The sequence below is a fragment of the Artibeus jamaicensis genome, unplaced genomic scaffold, assembly GCF_021234435.1.
Source record: "Artibeus jamaicensis isolate MK-2021 breed Jamaican fruit bat unplaced genomic scaffold, CSHL_Jam_final contig_466, whole genome shotgun sequence".
Classification (NCBI taxonomy): domain Eukaryota; kingdom Metazoa; phylum Chordata; class Mammalia; order Chiroptera; family Phyllostomidae; genus Artibeus; species Artibeus jamaicensis.
The window spans coordinates 13730178-13739748 of NW_026521844.1; the positions used below are offsets into that span (position 1 = coordinate 13730178).

Genomic DNA, 9571 nt, shown 5'->3' on the forward strand with positions numbered 1-9571 from the left:
GGGTGCCCTGACCAGGAACTGAACCCACACCCTTTGGTGTGCGAGACAATGCTCCAACCAACTGAGCCACTCAGCCAGGGTAAGGCATTGGATTTTGAATAAGGATATCTAAGAAGAGAGAAAGTAGAAAACACATGAATGTTAGAAGGAGCCTGAGAGACTTCTAGCCTATAGCCAGACAGAGAAGGAGTTTGGGTAAGAGTGAAATAAAGCAAAGGAAGCTCCAAGTACTTGAAAAATCTGGTGTCAGAGGACGTGTTACTTCACCCCCAGTAATCCCTAAGTAGCTCCTAGAATAGGTCCTACCATTTACTTCTGATTACCGGGGGGGGGGGCGGTCATCGGACAAACACTTAATGATTGTTTGGAATGTCCCAACCTCCTGAAATAGCTCCTCCTGCCTGAAATTCCTTTTTACAGAGTACAAAATATTTTACCTACAATTAGAGAGAAAAATAAATTCTGATTAAAGGAGAAGAGATGCTTATTTTAAGAGCTAATTAGTATCAGGCACAGTAAGGAATAGGTACTATATAGGTGGTTTCATGTAATCTTTCTAAAAGCCCTGGGCGAGAGATGTTATTAGCTCCATTTTATACACAAAAATGATGAAACTGAAAGGTTACGGAACTGTTTAGCTTCAATGCATGTTCAATGTGTGAATATGCATATTATGAGCCAGTAAATAGCCTCTGTGTCCACAGGCATTTTTGTCATACATGTGTACATATAGTGTTCCTTGAAATGATTACTGAAAATGTTTGAAAAAAATTCCCAGTAAGGCAACATGTTTTCAGAAGATGCATGGAGTGAAGCATCACTATTTTGCACATAGTGCAATTATAGTGACGTGTAATTCTTGGAACCATGAATACTTAGTGCTGTAATCATTTACGAATTGAAGAAGTGTTTACATGGGGTAGAAATTTATTCAGTCCTGGTACTTGAACTTTTTAAGGGATATTTAAGGTTTTTTCCACATATATATTTTAAGTATTTTTTTAAGGTAAGATGAGAACAAGTGACTTTTTTATTATTCCACACAGATCAATATGGTTTTTGAGCTTTGAAATACTTCCTCACTTCTGATTGGCATAACATGGCCCTTAAATATTCAGTGGTGGGCAGAAGTAAGTTTAGAGTTGTAATATGGATAAATAATACAATAATTAATAAATAATAATAAATGTAAACTGTGTTTTCTGTGTTCACAGTTGTAAACCCACTTTTGCCTACCCCATATGCTTCTGGTTGCTTTCATTTTTGCTTCTGATGAACTTTCTTTTTTTTCCTTTTTTTAAATTATATTTTATTGATTGTACCACTACAGTTGTCCCAAATTTTCCCCCTTTACCCCCTCTTCACCCAGTCCTACTCCCTCAGGCAATTCCCACACCAGTGTCCATGTCCATGGGTCATGCACATATGTTCTTTGGCTACTCTATTTCCAATGCTGTACTTTACATCCTCTTGACTATTCTGTAACTACCAAAATGTACTTCTTAATCCCATCATCTTTTTCAACTATCCCCCTGGCCCCTTCTCACCTGGCAATCATCAAAACATTCCATGTATCTATGATTCTGTCTCTGTTCTGCTTGTTTGCTTAATTTGTTTTTTTAGATTCAGTTGTTGATAGATATATATTATTGCCATTTTATTGATCATATTTTTTATCTTTTTCTTAAATAAGTCCCTTTGACATTTCATATAATAATAGTTTGGTGATCATGAACTCCTTTAGCTTTTTCTTGTCTAGGAAGCTCTTTATCTGCTCTTTGATTCTAAATAATAGGTTTGCTGGGTAGAGCAGTCTTGGTTGTAGGTCTATGCTTTTCATCACTGAATATTTCTTGCCAAAGCAAAGTTTCTTTTGAGGAATTAGCTGACAGTCTTATGGGAACTTCCTTCTAGGTAACTAACTGCTTTTCCCTTGCTGCTTTTAAGATTCTCTCTTTGTTTTTAACTTTTGGCATTATAATTATGATGTGTTGCTTGTTTGGGATTCTCTGCACTTCTCAGACTTGTATGTCTACTTCCTTCACCAAGTTAGGGAAGTTTTCTGTCACTATTTTTTCAAATAGGTTTCTAGTGTCTTGCTATATCTCTTGTCCTTTTGGCACCTTCATGATGCAGATGTTGGTTTGTAGTTGTGCCAGAGGCTTCTTACTCTATTCTCATTTCTTTGGATTCTTTTGTCTTCTTGCTCTTCCTATTGGTTGTTTTTTGCTTTCTTATATTCCAAATTGCTGATTTGATTCATGGCTTCATCCACTCTACTATTGATTCCCTGGAAATTGTTTTTCATTTCATTTAGCGTATCCTTCATTTCTGACTGGTTCTTTTTTATGGTTTTCATGTCCTTTTTTATGCTGTTGAAGTTCTCTCTGAGTTCTTCTGCTCTTCCCTTAAGTTCATTGAGCATCGTTATAACTGGTGTTTTGAACTCTGCATCTAGTAGATTGCTTACTTCCATTTTGTTTAGTTCTTAATTTTTGAGTTTTATTCTTTTTTTTATTATTATTAACAGGCTTAATTCACTTTATTTTCCTTGTACAAAAATTATGTGGTGGCCACAGCTGGAGCTTGGGTCCTCTGCACGGAAACTCTGGTGTGGGTCTTTACCAGATGGTCAGTGAATTCCTGGTAGGGAGACTTGGTGAACACAGTCTCTTTCCAGAGGTCAGGGGTGAGATAGCTGTAGGTCTTAGAGATAGCATCGAAGGTGGCCTTGGCAAAGTTGCCCAGGGTAGCAGTGCAGCCCCTGGCTGAGGTGTAGCAGTCATCAATACCAGCCATCATCAGCAGCTTTTTGGGCACAGGGGCTGAGACAATGCCAGTGCCCCTGGGTGCAGGGATTAGGCGCACAAGCACAGAGCCACAGCGCCCGGTCACCTTACAAGGGACGGTGTGGGGTTTGCCGATCTTGTTCCCCCAGTAGCCTCGCCGCACAGGGACAATGGAGAGCTTGGCCAAGATTATGGCCCCACGGATGGCAGTGGCTACTTCCTTTGAGCACTTAACACCCAGACCAACATGTCCATTGTAGTCCCCAATGGCGACAAATGCCTTGAATCGGGTCCTCTGGCCTGCACGTGTCTGCTTTTGCACGGGCATAATCTTCAAAACCTCGTCCTTGAGGGATGCCCCCCAAGAAAAAGTCAATGATCTCAGATTCCTTGATAGGCAGAGAAAAGAGATAAATTTCCTCCAGGGACTTGATTTTCATGTCCTTGACCAAGTGGCCCAACTTGGTGACGGGGATCCACTCCTTATCCTCGGCCTTGCCTCCGCGAGCTCCACGGCCTCGACCGCGACCCCCGACCCCGGCCGCGACCTCGGCCCCGGATGCCACTGCCAAATCCTCCTCAGAAGCCTCCTCGGCCTCCCATTCCAGGGCCCCCGGGGCCTCCCGGCCCTCCCGCAGCACCGGCGTCATCCGCCATTTGGTGTTCCTTGGGGAAAAAAAAAAAAGCGAGTTTTATTCTTTTTTTAAATTTAGGATGTGTTTCTTTGTCTCCTTATTTTGGCAGCCTCTCTGTGTTTGTTTCTAGGTAGAGCTGCTATGACTTCCTGGTTTGGTAGTGTTGCCTACTGTGGTTAAATGTCTGGTAGGGCCCAGTGGCACAGCCTCCCTGATCACCCAAGCTGGGTACTTGAGGTGCACCCATCGTGTGGTCTGTGTACACCTTCCTTTTGTAAGTGAGTCTTGATTACTGTTGGCAGGCCAATGGGAGGGGTTTATCCAGGCATGTCAGCTTCAAGGACTGGCTGTGACCTTTGACCATCAATCTCCAACCGCTGTGGAGGATGAGCTGTACAGGGGCCTACTCCACAGAGCAAGACTTACTTCAGCAGGGCTCTGGTGCCCTCTGAGTCTGCCCCTTAAGGGTGCTGCTTGTGGAGGTGGTTGGGTGGTGGTATTCCAATGTGGTCTGAAACTGTCCACTGGGTTGGCAGGCTCTTGGGCTTTCCAGGAGGTACAGATCAAGGTCAGCCACTGCCAGTGTTCTGTCTGAGGCCACCTGGCATAAGCTACAAAGCAATCTGCAGGTGGCTGCTACTTGTGCTGGGCTTGGAGGTGCCTAAACGAGGCCAAGCTGTGAACCAGGGCCAGCTGCTGCTAGTGCCAGGCCTGGGGCACTTAACAAGAGGTACAGGACTTGCTGAGGCCAGATCCTGTTCTCTTGAGAGAATTTAGAAAAATCTGAAGCATGAGCTTAGACAAACCATTCATGTGGAAAAGCCACTGGAAACAGGTTGGGTGGGCCCAGAATTTGGGTGGGGTGGAGCCTCATGGAATCACTAAGGTAGGGCAAACAGTGTGAACCAGGTTGATGGAGTTTCAGATATGGTTCCTGCCTGCCCACTCTGTCCTGGGAGGGCTCAGAAGAGGAACAATGATTTCTGCCAACAGTTCTGTCTGGGAGAAAGCTGTCCCCAGCTCTTGCCCTGATGCAGACACTTCAGGTCTTCCCGTATGCTTTTGGTGCCTTTCAAGCTGCTGCCCCAGTGCTGGAGCTCAGAGAGAGTGAGTCTGAGTAAGTCCATGTGTGGGCCTTGTAAAAGGACCTGCCCTGGAATTCCAGAAGTTTTGTCTTCCACAGCCTCAATCCCCACTGTTTTTTATAGCCAGAAGTTATGGAGATTTGTCTTCCTGGCATTGGAACCCTGAGCTGGGGGATTCCTTATGGGGCTGGAACCCCTTGGTCCAAGATATCGGTCCGAATTTTTATCTGACACATATGGGTGTGGTACTAGCCTATTCTGTGTCTCCACCCCTCATACCAGTCTTGACGTGGTTTCTTCTTTAATTCCATAGTTGTAGGATCATTCAGCTTGGTTTCTGGCAGTTTCGAATAATGGTTGTTCTGTAGGTTAGTTGTAATTTTGTTGTGGCTGTACAAAGAGGTAGCCCTTGTTTACCTGGCCCACCATCTTAGTTTTCTCCAGATTTGTCCTGATGAACTTCCAAATTAATTATTTTTTGATTTTCTTGTGATGACCAGATAAATGTTCAGTTCTCAAAATATACCAGCCTTTGTTTTGTTGGGCGATTGAGATAATTTTTTATTTGGATTTAAACAACTAAAAATTTTACTGAAGTTAGCCTTAATCAGCAAGATTTAGGAATTCCAGTTATTAATACCTATATTCTAGGAACAGATTTGCAATCCATAGTTTAAAGACTTTTTTTGGTAGAGTGATTTCATGCAGCATGGACTATGACCTGATGATTTTTCTTTGCCAGGTTGCATCAGGAAAACCCCTGTTGCAGCCCAGGATCTTCCTCGGATACTACAGAGCTAAGAGTTGTCTCTAGAATTTGATACTGCACTGCTTTGTTGCCCAAGAAGATGCTGCAGCCAAAACAGCTCTGTCATGCTGCACTGGTAGGATGCACCCAGCGTCTCGCCTAGCCAAAAGCTTAAAAGGCGTGATAGTATCTAACCTGTCGGGCCTCTCAAAAAATCAGCATGTGAACTCTTTGGCACGTTTTGTTGGTGTCAGCTGAGGACAGCCCTTTCTGGAGGCAAGCGACTTCTTCCCAAGGGAGGTGAGGCCAAGCTACCCTGCCACCTGCCTTGAAGGGATACTCCTTTATGATTCTGGCATATTAGGCTAGAATTGAATTCATCCAGAAAGTGTCTGACCACCAGATGTGAAACTCACAAGGGGATGTCTGTAAGAAAGGTCCTAAACACCCAGGGACAAGCAGAAAAATAGCTTTTATCAAAGATACTGCTTCTAGTGATCTGCCTGACAGACCTCCTGGATAAATCGGTTCTGAAAGAAATAGCATTTGTCTAGAAAGGTGTTTGGGTGCTGTGTGAGGTCAGGAGAAAAATGCTTCAAAGGGCCAGAGTCCTGCAGCTAGCAGTTCCCAGGGAGTATGCTCACTGGTCAGGACAGCTGAGCGTTTCAGACAAGGGGTGATAGCGGCAGCGGGGTGTGTTCCCTCTTGGCACAGTTTCTGGGTGAGAGGCTTAACTGAAGTTAAGGCTTAAATGGCAGATAAATAATCAAGACTGATGGCTCATGTTTAAGGTGAAGATTAAATAAGAAAAAATGGAAGGCAGAGCTTAATACGGGAATCCACAATTTTTTAAGATTTGATTTTTTTCTCTTTTGGAGATTTTATAGGATTTTCTTTATACTTTTGTTGGTTTCTTTCAATCTTTCAAGAAGATTGAAAGTTGGGTTTAAATTTTTAGGATTAGAATATGTAGACCATTATGTGATTGTCTCTGTTAAAAAATATGAAAAGAATAAACTATTTGGGACAATATTACAATATTGAAATGGGTTTTTAAAAATCGGCTTTAAGTCCTGGCTGGTGTAGCTCAGTGGATTGAGTGCAGGCCTGCAAACCAAAGGGTCGCTGGTTTGATTCCCAGTCAGGGAATGTGCCTGGGTTGTGGGCCTTGTCCCCAGTTGGAAGCACATGAGAGCAACCATACATTGATATTTCTCTACCTCTCTTTCTCCCTCCTTTCCCCTCTCTCTCAAAATAAATAAATAAAACCTTTAAAAATTGACTTTAGGAAAGGGGTAGAATAAGGCACCTATTTTTCATGCACTTTTAATTATTTTATTTAGTTTTTGGATAGTAATTTTTTTATGATTCAAAAATAAGTATAAAAAGGTCTGTAGTGAAAAATCTCCAACCCCTGTCCTGCTCCTCTCAGGTGTGTGTGTGTATATATATGTGTGTGTGTATTTATATGTATATATAAATATATATACAGGTATGTATATATTTATATATATTTCTTCTATGCACTAACATACACACATATAATTATATGTTATATATAATTATATTTTAAATATATAAACATATTTATATAAATTATATATTTATATATAAATATACGATATATTCATATATGTATATATACACATATATATGAATATAATACATATTCTCCTCTCTCTCTAAAAAAAAGAATATATATGTAATCCCTGTCCCCATTTATGCAAATGGAACATCTTGAACATCTTGCTATATGGTACTTTGCCTTTTCAAAAATGAATAAACTTTATTTTTTAGAGTAGTTTTAGGTACACAGTCAAATTGAACAGAAAGTACCAAGAGTTCTCGTATATCCTCTCCGTCCTCCACCCCAGCCTCCAAACACAACCTTTCCACGGTCAGCATCCCTCACCACAGTGGCACATTGGTTACAATCAATGAACCTACATTGACACAATCATTATCACCCAAAGTCCATAGTTCACCATAGGGTTCAAGCTTGGTATCGTACATTCATTCTGTGGGTTTGGACAAATGTATCCATCATTGTAGTATTGTACAGAATTTTTCAATGCCTCCAAAATTCCTCTGTGCTCTCTCTATTCTTCCCTCTCTTTGCTCTACCACCTAATTAGCGATTAGTGGCAACCACTAATCTTTTTACTGTCTCCATAATATGGCTTTTTCCAGAATGTCGTACAATTAGAATCACACAGTATGTAGACTTTCAGATTGCCGTTTTTCACTTAGTAATATACATTCCTCCATGTCTTTTTTTCATGGCTCAATAGCTCATTTCTTTTAAGCACTGAATAATATTTAATTGTTTGGGCATACTACAGATTGTTCATCCATTTACCTACCGAAAGACATTTTGTTTGCTTCCAAGTTTGGCAATTAGAAATAAAGCTACTATAAACTTTCATGTGCTGGTTTTTGTGTAGACATAAGTTTTTAGTTCTTTTGGGTAAATACCAAGGTAAGCAATTGCTGGATCATATGGTAAGGGTATATTTAGTTTTGTAAGAAATTGCCAAACTGTATTCCAAAGTGTGTGTACCATTTTGCTTTCTCATCAGAAATGAATCAGACTTCCTGTTGTTCCACATACTCACCAGTATTTGGTGCTGTGTGTTACAGATCTTGGCCACTGCAATAGATGTGTATGTCATGTTGTTCTAATTTGCCTTTCTTTGATGACATATGATGGGGAACATCTTTTCATATTCTTATTTAGCACCTGTATATCTTCTTTGCTGAGGTATGTTAAGGTTTTTGGCCCATTCATTAATTTGGAGTTTTTGTTTTCTTACTGTTTAAAGAGTTTTTGTATATTTTCGCTAACAGTCCTTTACCAAATACGTGTTTTGTAAATAGTTTCTCCCAGTCTGTGGCCTATCTTTTCATTCTCATGACAGCATCTTTTACAGAGCAAAAGTATTGAATTTTGATGAATTCTACCTTATCGATGATTTTTTTCTCGGGTTGTGCCTTTGGTGTTTCATCTAAAAAGTCATTGGCCAAACAGAAAGTCATTCAGATTTTCTCCAATGTTAGAGTTTTATAGTTTTGTGTTTTATGTTCAACTTCATGATTTAATTTGAGTTAATGTTTGAGAAATGTGTGAGATCTGTATCTAGAATCATTTTTTGCATGTGGATATCTAGTCATTTTAGCACTATTTTTGGAAATACTTTTTTTATGCATTGTAATGCCTTTGCCCCTTTGTGAAAGCTAAATTGACTATATTTAGGTGGGTCTATTTCTGGGCTCTCTGTTCTGTTCTATGGATCTATTGGTTTGCTCTCTCGCCAATACCACAATGTTTTTTTAAATATATTTTATTAATTATGCCATTACAGTTGTTCTATTTCCCCCTTCATTCCTCTCCACCCTGAACACCCCTCCCCCACCATTCCCCCCTTTAGTTTATAACCACGTGTCTCAAGTTCTTTAGATTCTATATTTCCCATACTATTCTTGCCCTCCCCTATCTATTTTCTACCTACCATCTATGCTACTTATTTTTTGTACCTTCCCCCCCTTCTCCTTCTCCCACTCCCCTGTTGCTAACCCTCCATGTGATCTTCATTTCTATGGTTCTGCTCCTGATCTAGCTGTCCTCTTAGTTTGCTTTTGTTTTAGGTGTGGTTGTTAATAACTGTGAGTTTGCTGTCCTTTCACTGTTCATCTTTTTTATCTTCTTTTTCCTTAGGTAAGTCCCTTTAACATTTCATATAATAAGGGCTTGGTGATGATGAACTCCTTGAATTTGATCTTATCTGGGAAGCACTTTATCTGCCCTTCCATTCTAAATGAAAGCTTTGCTGGATAGAACAATCTTGGTTGTAGGTCCTTGCCTTTCATGACTTGGAATACTTCTTTCCAGCCCCTTCTTGCCTAGAAGGTCTCTTTTGAGAAATCAGCTGACAGTCTGATGGGAACTCCTTTGTAGGTGACTGTCCCCTTATCTCTTGCTGCTTCTAGAATTCTCTCCTTCATTTTAATCTTGGCTAATGTAATGATGATGTGCTTTGGTGTGTTCCTTCTTGGGTCCAACTTCTTTGGGACTCTCTGAGCTTCCTGGATTTCCTGGAAGTCTCTTTCCTTTGCCAGATTGGGGAAATTCTCCTTTATTATTTGTTCAAATAAGTTTTCCACTGGTGGCTGTTCCTCTTCCCCTTCTGGTACCCCTATAATTCAGATGTTGGAACGTTTAAAGATGTCCTGAAGGTTCCTAAGCCTCTCTTCATTTTTTTGAATTTTTGTTTCTTCATCCTTTTCTCTTTGGTCATTTTTTTCTCCTTCTGGTCT

At 40.6% G+C, this 9571-nt stretch overlaps 1 pseudogene; it reads right to left on the reverse strand.

The window, feature by feature from the left end:
* Positions 1-2518: 2518 nt before the first annotated feature.
* On the reverse strand, positions 2519-3467 carry LOC128627751 (40S ribosomal protein S2-like; annotated as a pseudogene).
* Positions 3468-9571: the final 6104 nt, after the last annotated feature.